Consider the following 17,432-nt stretch of genomic DNA (forward strand, 5'->3'; position numbering starts at 1 on the left):
AAAAAAAGGGGATTATCATAAGCCAGGTAAAATTTAGCCAGGTAAAATTTAAGTAGAAGCTATGGAAATAGAAGATTCAAACAATAGTACTACACAAATAAGAAACAGAAATACCATGAGATGTACATCCCTACCTTAGATGGGTAAAGGATGAAACAAAAAAAATCTCTTTATGCTATTTAAGAGGGTTAGACTACAAGGATGGCTTCTTCCAGTTTATATTGTTGGGAGAATATGATTATTTGATGCAAATAAATCATAAAAGAAGACTTATTTAGTGGAAATAAGCCTTGGGTTGGATTGCATATGTGTTGGGTCTTTGGTCCAAGGGGTTTTCATTGTAATAGGCCGCTTTAATGAGCCTAAATTATGAGTAGGAGGTAGGAATACAGGATTTACTAGTTTAATCCAGATTTGTGGTGGTCCTAGTAGTTATTTTTTTATTTTACTTACTGCTATTTACTATTTTATCTTATCTTTAGCTGGATTAGTCCTGATGTTAATGTTAGACATCCAACATATCTTTAAGGATTATATTACAGATACGGATATCCAAAAGAAAATAATAAAACTAACAACCTATTCATACTACTAGTTAGCAAAGGTTATACATTGCAAGGTTTGAGAAGTTGGTTTCGACCGAAACCTGGTTGAAACCCTGCATGTTTTGGTGGTTTGTTTCGTTTAACCATTTCGGTGCTCAAAAGGCCATAATTTAGCCCGAAACTTGATGGAGACGCTAATTAAGCATCTCTAAACATAATGGAACCTTTAGATTATTAAAGAAGACAGCCAAGATGCTGGTTTATTTTCGTACCCTGGGTTGGTAGTATACGGGGGACCTTGCTGTGTACTTTCTCAAATATAGTCTATGTTACACTTGCACATAATGTAATGCTTTAACACATAAAATTTACTGAAAACAACTAAAAATATGCATTACAAATGAAGAAAAAACATTTAATATTATTAAATGTCAAAGTGTTACAACTTACAAGTACAAGCTTGTACAAGCCAAACTTGTTGGTGCTGCCAGAGAATGGTGGAGGATACATTAGCAGTCTTCGTGCTAGTCCTACCGAACTTACCACATGGGAATAGATGAACCAAAAGCTCAAGGATAAATAGGTTCTAAAAGCAGATGGACTCCCTGTTAAGAGTTACTAGAATTTATGTTCTATGGGTACTCTAGGAACTGGACTTTATCTAGTTAATGTAGTCCTAGGTAGGAGTAATCCCACTAGGAACCAGGGTAATAGGATCACCAAACAAGGCTGCTGATTTGGCTGGGCAGAGTTAGGGTTTTTAAGCTAAATTCTAGGGTTAGGTATGGGGGAATGGGGCAATGTATATCTGATTTTAATATGCAGGCCTTGGGAAGGCTTTTAAAACAGATTTGACACAGATTTAAATCAAAATTCAGATTCCAGAATTTTAGGGTTAGGGTTTGGGCTTTAGGTTTTAGAATCTAGGTTGAAAACTAGGGTTATTAATGGGAGTTTAGGGCTAAGGTTAGGGTCGAATTTTTGAGGTAGGGAAGGAAGGGTTCGATCCAAGTATAAGAGGTTTTTGATGGTTGGAAGTACTGATTCTGGAATTTTAGGGTTTTTTGGGGTTTAATGGAGTCAGGGGATTTTAGGGTTTGAGAGACAAATAAGGCAGCAGCTTGGGGTCGAGTATAGGTAGTGGTATGAATGGACTGTAGTCTGAATCTGATTGAATTCTAATAATGAATGAAGGTTTAATGCAACCTAGATGATCTAGGGTTTAAGGGAATCGATGGGATTCAAATAAAATAAAAGGGGAATGATTGGGAGGGAGGATGAATGGAAAAAAACAGAATTTAAACTTCAAACTAACCACTGGAATCCACCGGCAGCAGCTTGACACTTGATGGAACCTCCCGATCTTCTCGATGCAAGGAGTCGAAGGAATCTACCCACCCTATCCACCTTGAAATCTGCAAGGATGCACACTCAAAGGAGCAGAAACAGCAGCAGCAACAGCCGACAGCAGCAAACAGATTTTTTTAATTCAAATTTCAATGTGGGGGAGCCTCCCACGATTTCTAATTTTATAATAAAGGGCCAATGGCCAAATCCTAGTACAAATTAAAGTCTCCTCCTTCTAAAATCGTGGAAGGGAGAGATTTAATCTAACTTAACTAATTTAAAACAGTAAATTGACTAAGATACCCCTACTAACTTAAAATAAAAGAATCTAACTTAAAACAACTAATTTAAAAGAAGATTCTATGGTAGCCAATAGGATATAAGGGCCTATTAACCAATAGGAACACTTTACTTAAATTAGACCAATTGAACCAATTGGATGCAACAAATTCTAAACCGGTTCAATCTAAAAACGAGAAAATAAACTAAGTTCGAGAAAATAAACTAAGTATGGAAAATGATAATCCTAATCTATGGCTCCCTATTCAAGCCCTAAGTTCAGGGCTTCTTCTTCTTCTTCTTCCTTCTTGGAGCTGCATCACTAGTTCCCTTATATTGTAATTTCTCCTTTTTTACCTTTTTACATTTTACCTCCCTAGGGGGGTTGGATGTAATATGTTTAGTGTTGTTCATGGAGTAATATAGGTGTGGAGAGAATCATCTCACACACAAGCATAACAACCGAAATATCTCTCTTCCATTCCCTTGTTCTCTCCGTCCTCTCTTCCTCTTCTCCAACTTCTCCTCCTCCTCTTACTTGCATCCTTAACCTAAAATCCAACTTGGTATCAGAGCTTTAGGTTTGAGAGTCGTATCATTCCTCTTTCCCCTATTCTTTCCCTCTCTTTGAAATCCTAGAACTCAAGGGATTTCAAGGAAGAGGTTCTTATGTAAACCATTTACCGAAGAGGTATGAAATAGGTTCTATGCAACCTATTTAGGTGATTGAAGATGATCCTTGAGCTATTTTGAAGTTCCATAGAAGTTTTTGAAGCAAACCAAGCTGCAGCTAGGGTTTCCGCCAGCTCAAGGTTGCAGGCCATGTCTCTTTCTTCCTCGGCATATGTTTGGAGCTTGGAATAGCTCAATAGAATTGTACAAGGGTCCTATTTATGCTCCAAGGGTTCCTCCTTGATGACTGAAGGCACTATTTGAGCATAGCTCATTCTCATGGGGTCTCTTTTTCTGCCCAGGTAAACCCGAAACTGTTGCTACTCTTTTTTCTTGCATTTGGAGTGCCATGGACTTCTCCCTTGGTTGAGGAATGACTATGGATACCTTTGTTTGAGGTCTTGAAACTTGTTTAAGTGGGTGTTGCTTCTTACAAAGGGTTAGGGTAAGGTTTTGTCAAGCCTATACCTGTTTCCTCTCTTGCTGGAATTTATTTTTTGTCTTTAGAATTCTTATTTGGGTTGAGTGTGCACTCCCCACCTTATTTGGATATCTCAGGTTATGGTCAAGTGCCATTTCTCTTGCACTATGGTTGATTCAGCTAATTCTAGACTTGGTTCGGCTGATTCACAGCCCACTCAAACAGTTCCGAAGTTGATTTATGAGAACACACAACTACAGATTTCCTTTGTGAAGCTCGATGGCACTAATTACTTGGACTGGTCACACTCTGTGAAGCTTTCCCTGAGGAGCAAAGGGAAACTTGGGTACATTACAGGTGCTATTAAAGCCCCAGAACCAGGTTCACCTACTTATGAGAAATGGGAGACCGAAAATTCTACAGCCAGGATATGGTTAATCTTCTCCATGAAGCCCGAGATTGGGAGAAGGTTTATAAGAAAAGAAACTGCGAAGACAACCTGGGACAGTGTCTCCTAGACTTATGATAGAGTGGGAGACTCTGCCAAGGTCTATCAGCTTCATCGAAAGATAAACTCAACGGTGTCAGGACCATTTCTGAGTACTACAGTGCTTTTCTTACTCTTTTGGAGGAGTATGACCACTACGGGGATCTTCAATTGACCAACCTAGAGGATGAAACAAAGTTGTATCGGACTCTTAAAAAGGAGCGTGTCTTCACTTTACTTGGTGGTGTAAACCCTGACTATGAGCCAATCAGGCTCCAAATTTTAGGCCGGTCCCCTCTTCCATCTCTTAGTGAGGTTTATAGGTACTTACAAAGTGAGGAGACTTGGCATGTTGCTATGGAACCAACACCAACACCATCTATTGAGTGGTCAATTCTCAATTCAAGTTCTTTTCGAGACACCCGTGGAGGTGGTAGAGGCCAAGGGCCTAACCGTGAGGAAGGTAGAGCAGTGGAGACAGTTGGTGCCAGTGGAGTTGGTAGAGACAAGTTTAAATGTGATCATTGTGGGAGAATTGGACACACCAAGGACAGATGTTGGTCTCTTCATGGTCATCCTCATGGCACAAGAGGTCGTGGTGGCCGTAGAGGTGGAGCTAGAGCACACTCTGTGATGACTGAGGCAGATGCTACACAGAATGACTCCACTTTGGCAAATGCAGTGTTTCGCAGGGTCATGTCTCAGCTGAGCACATCTCCTGCACCCACAGTGGCCAGCTCTTCTTCATCCTCAACCTTGCAAGTCTCTACCTCAGCTTCTACTGCAGCCCAGTCTTGGGTCATTGACTTTGGTGCCACTGACCACATAACTGGTACATACCATTATTATGATTCCTATACCATTTGCTCTGGTAAGGATAAGGTTGGGGTAATTGATGGCTCCCTTTCCTCCATACTTAGTCAGGGTAGTATCCTTGTTACATCATCTATTTCCCTTACTTCCATTCTTCATGTCCTTAACCTTACAATTAACCTTTTATCTGTGAGTCATTTGACTAAATCTCTGAACTCTTGTGTCACCTTTTTTCCTTCTCACTGTCTTTTTTAGGATTTGGTGACGAAGAGGATTATTGGTAGTGGACGTGAGGAGCAAGGCCTTTACCTTTTTGAACCCTTTTTGCCCATAGCTCAGTCCTATGTGTGTGGACGTAATGATAGTAGTTCTGTGGATTTTGTTATGTTATGGCATCATCGTCTTGGCCATCTATCTTTAGTTGTAATGAGGAAACAATTACCTCACTTATTTTCTTCTATTGCTTCTTCTCATGTTTTCAATATGAACCATATATGTTTGCCAAACACTGTCGTTCTTCATATCCGTATCATGGTATTAGAACTGTCGCTCTTTTCCATATTGTGCATACTGATGTTTGGGGACCTTCACCTACTACCTCTTTATTTGGCTATCGTTACTTTGTGTCATTTGTTGATGATTTTTCTCGTGCTACTTGGACTGTTCTTATGAAACATAAAAGTGATGTTTGTGATGCATTTAAGAATTTTTATCAGATGATTCTTAGTAAATTTGATACTCGAGTCAAAATTGATCGGTCGGATAAAGGGGGAGAATACATGTTTGGTTGCTTCCAAACTTTCTTTACTAATAATGGCATTATCCATCAACTTGCGTGTGTTGATACACTCGAACAAAATGGGGTTGCTGAGAAGAGAAATCGCCATTTATTGGAGGTCACCCATAGTCTCCTGTTTGGTATGCATGTTCCCAAGACTTTCTGGTCTACAGCTCTTCCTACTGCTTCCTTTCTCATCAATCGCATGCGTACCAAACTTCTTGATTTCAAATTCCCTTGGACATCTTATCTCCCCAGGTTTTTGCTTTTTCTCTTCCTCCTAAAGTCTTTTGTTGTGTTTGTTATGTGCATGTTAACAAATCTGCTCGCATTAAACTTGATCCCAAAGCTCTCAAGTGTCTCTTTCTTTGGTACTCCTCTACTACCAAAGCGTACAATTGTTATAACCCTTCTTCTCGCCTGTGCCTCATCTCCAAAGATGTCACCTTTCTTGAATCTATCCATTTCTTTGCACCTTCTCGTCATCCTCTTCAGGGGGAGAATTGTGAATGTGAATAGGCTGCTGATTTCCTTCCTTCTTCTCTACCTATCTCTCCTTTTATGCTTGACATTGGAAAACACAGAACTGTGGATGTGGTTGATACTGATGATCCATCAGGTGTGAATACAGAATTGGTTGTTGAAAGTGGTTGTGGTAATGAGAAGGGTAAGGAGAAGGATTACCACATTGGGTACAAAAGATGTGAAAGCTTGAAGAGTCAGAAGACCTACCAAGAATCCTTTTTGGATCCACATCTGGAGATTCATTCTCCATCAGGTGACATCCCTTCTACTCCATCTGATTTAGACCTTCCTATTGCTGTTAGAAAAGGGAAAAGAGCTTGTACTAATCCTATAGTCCAGTTTGTTTCCTATGATGATCTTTCTCCTACATGTCTTGCCTTTATTGCTGCCCTCTCTATTGCTTCTATTCCTAAGAATGTTATTGATGCTGTTACCCAAAGTGGAGACAAGCTATGAGATGATGGCACTTAAGAAGAATGGTACTTGGCAATTGGTGGATTTTCCCAAGGGACCTGTCCTAGTTGGGTGCAGATAGGTCTACACAATCAAGTATAAATCTGATGGTACTGTTGAGAGATACAAAGCAAGGTTGGTGGCCAAGGGGTACAGTCAAGTCTATGGAATTGACTATTAGGAGAAATTCGCTCTTGTGGCTAAACACAACTCTATAAGAGTTCTTTTATCATTGGCTGCCAATAAGGATTCGCCATTATATCAGTTGGATGTGAAGAATGCCTTTCTTCATGGCGACTTGGAAGAGAAAGTATACATGCAAACCCCATCAGGCTTCAAAATGCCTTCAGTTGAAGGGAAAGTGTGCCTCCTCAAGAAGGCACTATATGGCCACAAACAGTCACCAAAGGCATGGTTTGAGCGCTTCCGGCAAGCTATTATGAAGAATGGATATTCCCAAAGCCAAGCTGACTACACCCTCTTTACCAAGTGGGGTAATGGTACTATCACAACCCTTATTGTCTATGTTGATGATATTGTGGTCATTGGAGATGATACAACTGGGATAGATAAACTGAAAAACTACTTGGCTCAACAGTTTGAAATCAAAGATCTGGGTCCCTTGAAGTACTTCTTAGGAATTGAAGTATCAACGACCAAGAGAGGAATCAATATATGTCAACGGAAGTTTGTTCTTGATTTGTTGACAGAGACAGGGATGTTAGGCTGCAAACTAGTATATTCTCCTATTGAGCAGAACCACAAACTAGGAGAAGATTGTGGTCCTTCTCTTGTTGATGCGGGAAAATACCAGAGACTAGTGGGGAAGCTTATCTACCTCTCTATGACTCGTCTAGATATCTCTTATGTAGTGGGAGTAGTGAGCCAATTTATGCATGCCCCCAAGAGTGGTCAGTTGGTTGTTGTGTATCGCATCCTCAGATAGTTGAAGTCTTCTCTTGGAAAAGGACTGTTGTATGCCAGGCACAAATCGCTTGAGAGTGGAAGATTTCATTGATGCTGATTGGGCTGGATCCATCACAGACAGGAGATCTACCTCTGGTTATTGTACATTTTTGGGAGGAAATTTAGTTACATGGAGGAGCAAAAAACAACCTGTTGTATCCAGATCTAGTGCAGAGGCAGAATATAGAGCTATGGCTCATGGAGTGTGTGAACTCATTTGGTTGGAACGATTGATTCAAGAATTGGGGTTTGGCACTGAAGGTCTTATGAGGCTCTACTGTGATAACAAGGCAGCTATCAGCATTGCTCACAATCCAGTGCAACATGACAGGACAAACACATTGAAGTGGACCGATACTTCATCAAGGAGAAGATAGACTCTGGCTGTATTTGCACTCCTTTTGTGAATACTGGTGATCAACTGGCAGACATTTTCACCAAGGCACTTTCCTCTCTTTAGTTTGGTACTCTCCTATGCAAGCTGGGAATGCATGACATTATTCTCCAGCTTGAGGGGGAGTGTTAGAGTTACTAGAATTTATGTTCTAGGGGTACTTTAGGAACTGGACTTTATCTAGTTCCCTTATATTGTAATTTCTCCTTTTTTACCTTTTTACCTTTTACCTCCCTAGGGAGGTTGGATGTAATATGTTTAGTGTTGTTAGTGGAGTAATATAGGTGTGGAGAGAATCATCTCACACACAAGCATTACAACCGTATTATCTCTCTTCCATTCCCTTGTTCTCTCCTTCCTCTCTTCCTCTCTTCCAACTTCTCCTCCTCCTCTTACTTGCATCCTTACCTAAAATCCAACTCTCCCTTCGACAATCTAGAAGGTCCAATTCTCAATTTGAGGTGGAGTACCAAAAGCCTAGCAACAATAATAACAAAGAGCCAGCTAAGCTCATTCTTAAAGCACCATGCGAGGTTGAAAGAATGTGCATGTATTAGACTTTAGTAGATTGAATTTTTCTAAAAGAGACAGCAAAGGAAGATACAACCCACTTACACCAATTAGCTATACATCGTGAATGTGACAAGGAAACAGATTGTTGAGGAATCAAATATTTGATTGTTGAGCAGGTTAGGACCTGGGTTAAGGAGGCACTACTCCCCACCAAGGTGGGCAATGGGGGGTCGGCAAGGGACATCTTGATTCTTCAGTGCCTTGGGCTTCAGGCTCCAGCCCCCAAGCTACCACGGCCTACACCAGTGTATTGGTGCAATGGTGCCCCCCCTTTGTTACGGTAAAGCTGAATGTGGATGGTGCCTGTAGAGGCAACCCAGGTTATGGCGGGGGTGGAGGTGTCATTAGGGACCCTGATGGTGTGGTTATTGCTGCCTTCTCTAACTATTATGGCCTTTGCACTAACTCGGTTGCGGAGTTAAGAGCATTGAGGGATGGATTGGCTCTTTGTCAGGAGTTAGGTCTGAGGGACTTGGTGGTTAACTCGGATTCTGAGGCTACGGTCAGAATGGTGAACAGAAAGAGGTGTGGGATGTGGAAGGGTTAGTACTGGCTCCAGGAGATAATGGATCTTATGTCTTCTACCAGGGCCTTGCTGTCCTTTGTTTTTCGTGAAAGTAACAGGGCGGCGGATTGGCTTGCAAATCTTGCTTGTGAGACTGGTTCGTCTGCGAAGTTCCAGCATGGTTCCCTCCCTTCGGGGGATTTCCAGGGGATTCTTAGGAAGGACAGGGCTGGGCTGCCCATCCTTAGGCAATAGCACACGTAGTGTTGATACTTTTTGTAGGGTTTGGTTTTGTGAAGAAGTCTCGAGTGTCTTTCCTCTTTGGGTTGGGGTAAGGTGGTATTTCCCCCCGTGTATTCTTTATTATTTCGTTTGATTATTAATAAAATGCTAGGGGCTGGCCCGGGTCCCAGGTAATGTTCGGGTTATAAAAAAAAAAAATTTGAAAATCAGATTCTTTGCAAGGCAGGATATTTTCCTTCACTTCAGGGGAAAGGGATAAAGGTGAAGACTTGGAAGAGATCAATGAAGACAGTAAAGACAAGGACAAGCCAATGGTTGAAGACAAAGAAAAGGATGAAAACACAAAAAATTCTGCATACATTTGCCCCTCCAGACCCTGCAGTAGCGGGAGCCTTGTGCACTGGGTTGCTCTTTTTGATGAAAACACAGAAAATTCTGCTGAGGAAGACAAAGTTGTTGCTGATCAGGATTCTAAATTTTGGATTTTGGTGGGATATCTACCCGTCAAAACTGAAATACTCCGGTTAATTTTGAAAATTTCGGTTGTCATTTCATTTTGACCCTAGTCGAAATTTTGGTTGAAGTTTTGAACCATGTTGCTGATTTAATATATAAAGAAAACGTGCTTAAGTTTGATGATTGTTGAAGTACTGTTCACGTAACACTGGTATTGTGACACTGTTCACGTGAACAGTGACGTGAACAGTGATTTAAACTCCTAGTTGTATTTTGAGTTATTTACTTCCCTTGTTTTAGTTTCCTATTTTCCTTTTGTTTCCTATTTTACTTTTGAGTTTGAGATGTGGATTCCTATTTGTTCTAGGAGTTTGCATTCCTAGCTCTTTCATGTAATTATGTTATTATAAATAAAGTGATGTGTGAGAGGCTGGATATTCATTCAGTTCCAGTTCTCCTCTCCTTCATCTTCTACATTCTCGTTCTCCACTGCAGGTTTCTCTTCAGTTTGGTTTCATGGTATCAGAGCAACTCCTTTGAGAAGTTCTTTGCTATCCTGCGATTTGAATTGAAGATTCTCACAGGCTTCCAGTGTTAGGTGCAGCACCCTTTGCTGCTTGTGTGTACTTAAACCCTAGTTCAATGATCACATAAGAACAACTAGGGTGTTTCTCCTTCACGCATGGAGTCTGATCTGCAAGTCTGTCTTTTCTGCACCTGTGATTGTGTTTTTTGATCTGCAATTCTGGTCTCTATGTCTCTGTGGTTCTACTTCTGAAGATCACAGAGCTGTTGTGTGTTTTCTAGATTGATTTAATATCAATCTGCTTCTCGGATTGTGTGCGGCTGCTTCATCTGCTTCTCGGTTTGTGTGTGGCTGCTTTTCCAAGATCTCGGTGGTGTGTTGCTGCTTCTCCAATCTCCTAGTTTTTGTTGGTGTGTTCTGTCTCAACAAATTGAATCAGATATTGTTTGGATTTCTGCAAGTTCTTCTTCAGGTATTTACCTTCTACAGTTTTTTGTTTTTCACATTGTGTGGCCATGGCTGAGACTAAGGACAATTTCAACATTCAAATTACTACCATTAAACTTAATGGTGCTGGCAATTATCTCTTATGGGCACAATCTGTCCATGTGTATATCAATGCCCGTGGCAAGTTAAAGTATCTTCTCATTGATCCTCCTGACATTGGGGATTCTAAAGACCCTGCAACCATCAAGGACTTTGAGGATTGGATGCGAGAGAATGACACCTTACTTACTTGGTTATGGAATAGTATGGAACCCTCTATTTCAGCCAATGTTATGTTTCAACCCACTACTAAGAGAGTTTGGGATGCCTTGAAGCAACGTTTTTGCTTAGAACAAAATTTGACTCGGGTCTATGAGTTGTATTCCATATTGTTCAATCTCCAACAAAATGAAAAATCCCTTAGCGAGTATTTTAATACCTTACAAGGTATTTGCGATGAAATTCGTGTACATCAGCCTCTGACTCTTGACCTTGATATCCTTCAGCGCCGGGAAGAGGATTTCTATGTGTCCAAATTTATAGCTGGTTTAAACTCTACTTTTCAATCTGCTCGTGGACAGCTTCTTACTGATGAAGCAGTTCCTTCTCTTAATGAAGCTTATTCCAGACTTCAGAGGATTATTACTCCGTCACGATCTGATCCACCTCCTAAGGACACGTCTGCCCTCTTTACTACTAGCCGTGGACGTGGCTCCAATCGCAGTCGTGGTGGTCCAAGCAACCGTGGCCGTGGTGGTGGAGGTCGTGGACAGCAAAGTGATAGACCACCACCAAAGTGTACGTTTTGTGGCCGTCTCTATCATACTGAAAGTCCGTGTTGGAGCAAACATGGCAAACCTAACTTTGCCAATACTGCACAATCTGAGGGATCTTCTGAAAAGACCATAGTGAATGGGCCATCTACTTCGGTATCTGCCCCTGTTTCTCGGGATGAGTATCTTCAACTACAAAAGTGTCTACAACAACTTGAACCATCATCTCACACTACTACTCCAACTTCTGCTACTATAGCCCATACAGGTACATCTGCTCTTTTCTCTACTACTTCTGCTCCTTGGATTATTGATTCTGGAGCATCTACTCATATAACAGGTAAATCCCACCTCATTGATAACTCCCACAAGAGCTCCCATCCAACTAAAGTCATCCTTGCCGATGGCTCCTCTATGGATGTGACCTCTTCTGGGACTATTCATTTTTCTTCTTTTCTATCCTTACAGTCTGTTTTACATATTCCAACTTTCCTTTAAGTCTTATGTCTGTTAGTGCCCTCACCAAGTCTTTCAATTGTCCGGTTACCTTTTTTCCTTCTTATTGTGTTTTTCAGGATCTCCAGACAAAGCAGACAATTGGTGGAGGATGTGAAAAGGATGGTCTCTACTATTTTGAAGAATCCTCATTTCCAATTGTTGCTGCCACGTCATCTCCTGTTTCTCCCTTGTTATGGCATTACCGATTAGGACATGTCTCCGTTTCTAAACTTCGCCAAATGGTTTCCAATTGCAAATCTATATCTCACATTGAGTGTGAGGCGTGTGAATTGGCCAAACATCGTCAAACTTCTTTTCCCCTTCGAACTATTAATCGTAGTCCCTCCTTGTTTTCGTTGGGTCGCTCTGATATCTGGGGTCCTTGTCGTATTAAAAGTCAATGTGGTTTTTCTTATTTTGTTACTTTTGTAGACGATTTTTCTCGTCTCACTTGGTTATATTTGTTAAAGGACTGATCAAAATTTTTAACTGCATTCAAACAATTTTATTCTGAAATCAAAACTTAGTTTAGTACTTCTATTAAAAATTTTCGATCTGATAATGCTTTGGAATATGTTCAAGATAAAATTTCTTCCTTTTGTGCTGATCATGGGATAATTCATCAAACTAGTTGTTCTTATACGCCACAACAAAATGGGATTGCTGAACGCAAAAACCGTCATCTCCTTGATATAGCCCGGTCACTTATGATCCATATGCATGTTCCTAAATATCTGTGGGGTGATGCGGTTCTTACTGCTTGCTATTTAATTAATCGTATGCCCTCTAATATTTTGGATGGTGTTTCCCGTTTTTCTATTTTATTTCCAGATGATCCTTTGTTTGATATAATCTCCTCGTACTTTTGGTTGTGTGTGTTCTGTCCACAATCTTCGCCTAGGATTGGACAAATTATCTCCCCGTGCTACTAAGTGTGTTTTTTTGGGGTATTCTCGTACCCAAAAGGGTTACTGCTGTTTTGACCTGATTACTCGTCGATACTTTGTTAGTGCTGATGTTACCTTTTTTGAAACGACCCCTTACTTTAGCACTTCTCCCAGTCCTGTCGATGTCGATATTTTCCGTGTCCCTTTACTTGTACCTGTCTCTCCTTCTCCTTTGTAAGTATATTAGCGACGCCAGGTGCGGAATTCTCCGGTTATACCGGAACCACCTTTGCTACCGTCCTCCACCTCGACTGCTGCGTCTGAGGATCCTCCTCCTTCCTCTGATCAGCCCATTACTCTCCGCAAAGGTATCCGCTCCTGTACTCGGTTTGCTTCTATCCTTTATTCTATTTCTCAGTTTGTTACTGTTTCCCATCTTCCAACTGCCATCTGCCAGTATGCCTTGTCTATTGCTTCTCCTGACATTCCTATCTGGTATTAAGACGCTTTACTTCACCTTGGGTGGAAACAGGCCATAGATATCTAGATTGATGCTTTGCTAGATCGCAAGACTTGGTCTCTCGTTGGTTTGCTCTCTGGTAAGGAAGTTTTTAAGTACTGTTGGGTCTACACTGTTAAGTATCTGCCTGATAGTTCGATTGAACAGCTTAAGGCCCGTTTGGTTGCTAAGGGTTTCACTCAAACCTATGGGGTCGATTATTTTGAGACTTTTTCTCCTGTGGCTCGCCTCACTTCTGTTCGTGTGCTTATCTCTTTGGCTGTTAATCTGGATTGGCCCTTATTTCAACTTGACATCAAAAATGCTTTTCTGTATGGGGACCTAGATGAGGGAGTCTACATGGAGCAACCTCCAGGTTATATTGCTCTGGGGGAGGCTTCCACTAAAGTGTGTCGTCTTCACAAGGCTATTTATGGGTTGAAACAATCACCTCGAGTTTGGTTCGCCAAATTTAGCCAGGTGGTTGGTGATTTTGGGTTTGTACAATGTTTTTTAGACCATTCGATTTTTGTTCGCCGTCATCAAGCGAAGGTTGTGGTCTTAGTTGTTTTTGTCGATGACATCATTGTCACTGGCAATGATTCCCTAAGCATTAGTGATGTTAAAGCTCATCTTCACCGCCACTTTCAGATGAAAGACTTGGGTGAACTCAGATATTTCTTGGGTATTGAGGTTGTTCGCTCTTCCAAGGGGATTAGTCTGTCTCAGCGAAAGTATGTTTTTGATCTGTTGTCTGATGTAGGTCTCTTAAGGTGTAAACCAACTGACACACCTATGGATCCTAACTTAAAATTTGGTGTTGATGACGGTGATCCTTGTTCTGATCTACATCAGTATCGGCGATTGGTGGGACAGCTTATATATCTTACTGTGACTCACCCTGATATCTCCTTTGCTGTTGGGGTTGTCAGTCAATTTATGTCTGAACCATGTCAGGCTCACTGGGATGCAGCTTGCCGTATTGTTTGTTACCTTAAGGGGTCCCCTGGAAAGGGACTTATTTATCACAAAATTGGGCACACTTTCGTTACTGGATATTCAGACGCTGATTGGGCAGGATCTGCTAGTGATCGTCGTTCGACGACGGGTTATTGTACATTTGTTGGTGGTAATCTTGTCTCTTGGCGCAGTAAAAAACAAACTACAGTTGCCAGATTGAGTGCTGAGGCAGAATATCGAGCTATGGTTCATACAACCTCTGAACTCATGTGGTTAAAGTCTCTTCTTCAAGAATTGGGAGTTGTCGTGTCATCACCAATGGAGATGTACTGTGATAATCAGGCCGCTATTTACATTGCCAGTAATCCAGTATTTCATGAACGGACAAAGCATGTTGAGGTTGATTGTCACTTTGTTCGAACTGTTGTGTTACAGAAACTGATCTCTACTCCATATGTTTCGTCGGCCAATCAACTCGGCGATCTTTTCACCAAAGCTCTATTTCGGCCGACTTTTGTTCGTGGTTATACCAAGCTGGGGCATGGGCGATATATATGCTCCAGCTTGAGGGGGAGTGTTGAAGTACTGTTCACGTAACACTGTTTATGTGACACTGTTCACGTGAACAGTGACATAAACAGTGATTTAAACTCCTAGTTGTATTTTGAGTTATTTACTTCCCTTGTTTTAGTTTCCTATTTTACTTTTGAGTTTGAGGTGTGGATTCCTATTTGTTCTAGGAGTCTACATTCCTAGCTCTTTCATGTAATTATGTTATTATAAACAAAGTGGTGTGTGAGAGGCTGGATATTCATTCAGTTCCAGTTCTCCTCTCCTTCATCTTCTACATTCTCAATCTCCACTGCCAGTTTCTCTTCAGTTTAGTTTCAATGATCAATTCCATTGCACAAAAGACAAAGTAATGGGTGAGAACTACTTAAAGCAAGATCACCATGAAGTCATAAATATTCAAGATGCTGTTCTTGTCGTTAAGTTTTTTGAGTTTGTGATACCTTGTAACTTCATCAACGAGAAGAGTTCAAGGGTTGCTCATTTTATTCTTTTTTTGGATGAATACAAAATTCAATACCAAAGGAAAGAAAAGGGGGAGAGAAAATATACAAACAAAAGCCAAATACAAGGCCGTGCCATTACAAGGGGAAGGCAAGAGCTTGCAAAAGAGAAAGGGGGGGGGAGCCTGAACCAACTACATCATACTAAAAAGGGAAAAGCGTAGCCACGACGAAACAACCAAGCCAACCTCGACGAAAGTGCACTACCCTAGAGTAGAAGGATCTAAAATCTGACGACAAAAGGCATGACCTCTGATATCCATGCTAAGAGACTGGATCTTCTCAATGTTGGACGAGGGTTAATCTCTGAAGGGAAGCCTTTTAGGAAAAGGAGGAGAGCTAGCGATAAACTCAAAGGGGGCAGTAGGGACAATAGGAGGCTGTAGGATATCGGAGGGTGAGGGAAGGGTTCTAGGCTGGGGCGTAGGGGAAATCAACCCAGAGGAAGGGATAGGGCCCAATGATGGTTGGGCCAAGGGAGATGGGACAGGTGGAAGGGTCGATGGGCCAAAACGGATGTCAAAAGAGGTGAGAAAGCCCGACAAAGGGGATGGCCCATTAAGGCCAACAGAGTGAAGAGTCATAGGGGGAATGGGCTAAGAAGAAGCAAGAACTAAAGGGGAGGCCCACTCCAGGGGATGCGTGAGGAAGAGGCAAGAGAGGAGGGAGAGATGGACGAGGGATCAAAGAGGGGTTAAACCCCAAGGATGAAGGGCCGACGTCAGGAGGGACTAGGGGAGAAAGAGAAGGAGCAGAGGGAGGATTGGAGGAGGAACCAAAAGCCGTCAAAGATGTAGCAGAGGCATGCAAAGGAAAGCGATTGGTCGACAGACAAGGGGAAGGTTGATTGGCTGCAGGGGGATTCGACTCCTTGGGAGAAGAGGAAGCGGCACTATCGAACGTGAATGAGGCAACATCGGTATGTAGGGAGGAAGGCTGGTTACTGTCTTCCACATTACTCAAGGCCGGAAAACGATTGGGCTAAGAGCTATTAAATGTCAGAGGGAGAGAGGTGAAAGGGCCAACGGTACTTGCCGTGGAAGGACCAACAATTCTTGCCATAGGACGGACCGGCGGTAGGAAATTCGAAGGAGCACCCGAGTGACCATTGGAAGATCTTGAGGCTGGTTGTTTGCGTCGACAGTGGGGTTTCCGGCGTATGCTTCTACGACGTCCACGTATAGGGGAGGTGTTGGGGTCAGACAGGGGAAGAGGGATTGGAGGAGCTGGGTTGATGGTGTGAGGATGGATGTGGTTGGCAATGACCATAGAGGTAGCAGGGGTGGTGGTGTTAGCGCCTTGGCAGTGGAGAGGGTTTGATTAGTTTTAGGGGTGACAAGGGAGGAGGGTTCAGGGGATGGATTGGTTATGGTAGTAGAGACAGGGGCAAGGCTTTTGGGATCGGTTATGGTAGCAACAGAGGCAGGGCTTTTGGGTAAGCAGGGTGAAAAATCATGGCCGAACACTGTACAAACAGTACAGTGAGGGGGTATCCTGTCATAGAGGATCTCTTGCTCAAATGGGTATCCTTTACCGTCAGAGAGATTGTGATCGAAGAAGGAGGAGCCTCATCAGCCGGGATGCTGATACAGATTTTAACGAAGGTAAGGGGGTCTTTCTTTTTGGTTCTTCCATCAGAGAATAGAGGAGTACTCAACACTGATCCAATGTGACTAAGTCTGTCAGAACACCAATAATGCAGGGGGAGTGCTGGTAAGGAGACCCAGAGGGGGATGGAGGTGAGATCGATCCTGCGGAGCTGAAGGCGGTGATCCCTTGGCCGGAGGATGATCAGCTTGCGACCAACTTGCCAAGGACCATCTTCAAGGACTCGAAGCTCCTTCCTCGGCAAACTTGAAGGTGAAGAAGTCGTTATCGAGAAGGTAAGTGTCCATCTGTCCTTTAGATCTCCATTGCTTGGATAGGGACAGTTTCACAATATGAAAAGGAAGTCGTTTACTTAAGAAGTGGCCGACAAGAGAGTTAGCCGAGAGACTGGCTTCATTTGCCAGAAGTTCTTAGGGGCACAAGGCAACTTTGGAAGTTCCAGAGATGCTCGGAGGAACATAATGGAGGAAGAGGCCTTCTCCAGCAATGGACAGGACCTGATTGAAGAGGCTAGACCAAGACTTGGAGGGGGTGGGGTTGGGAGAGGAGACAGGGATGGGGGAGAGGGGATGCGTTGGGAACCATTGGGAGAGGAGACTGGAGAGGGAGGAGGGGAGGTAGAGGCCCTGGGAGGCGGAGGCACCAGCCCAGGGGAGCCAGCCATG

General features: G+C 42.4%; 1 protein-coding gene across 2 annotated transcripts in view; it reads left to right on the forward strand.

Annotated features, from left to right (window-relative positions):
• The window catches only part of LOC122662175 (NPC intracellular cholesterol transporter 1-like), a 179,895-nt gene that overhangs the window by 111,433 nt on the left and 51,030 nt on the right, over positions 1-17,432 (forward strand). The window lies entirely within an intron of this gene.

This window comes from Telopea speciosissima, chromosome 5 (assembly GCF_018873765.1).
Source record: "Telopea speciosissima isolate NSW1024214 ecotype Mountain lineage chromosome 5, Tspe_v1, whole genome shotgun sequence".
Lineage (NCBI taxonomy): Eukaryota > Viridiplantae > Streptophyta > Magnoliopsida > Proteales > Proteaceae > Telopea > Telopea speciosissima.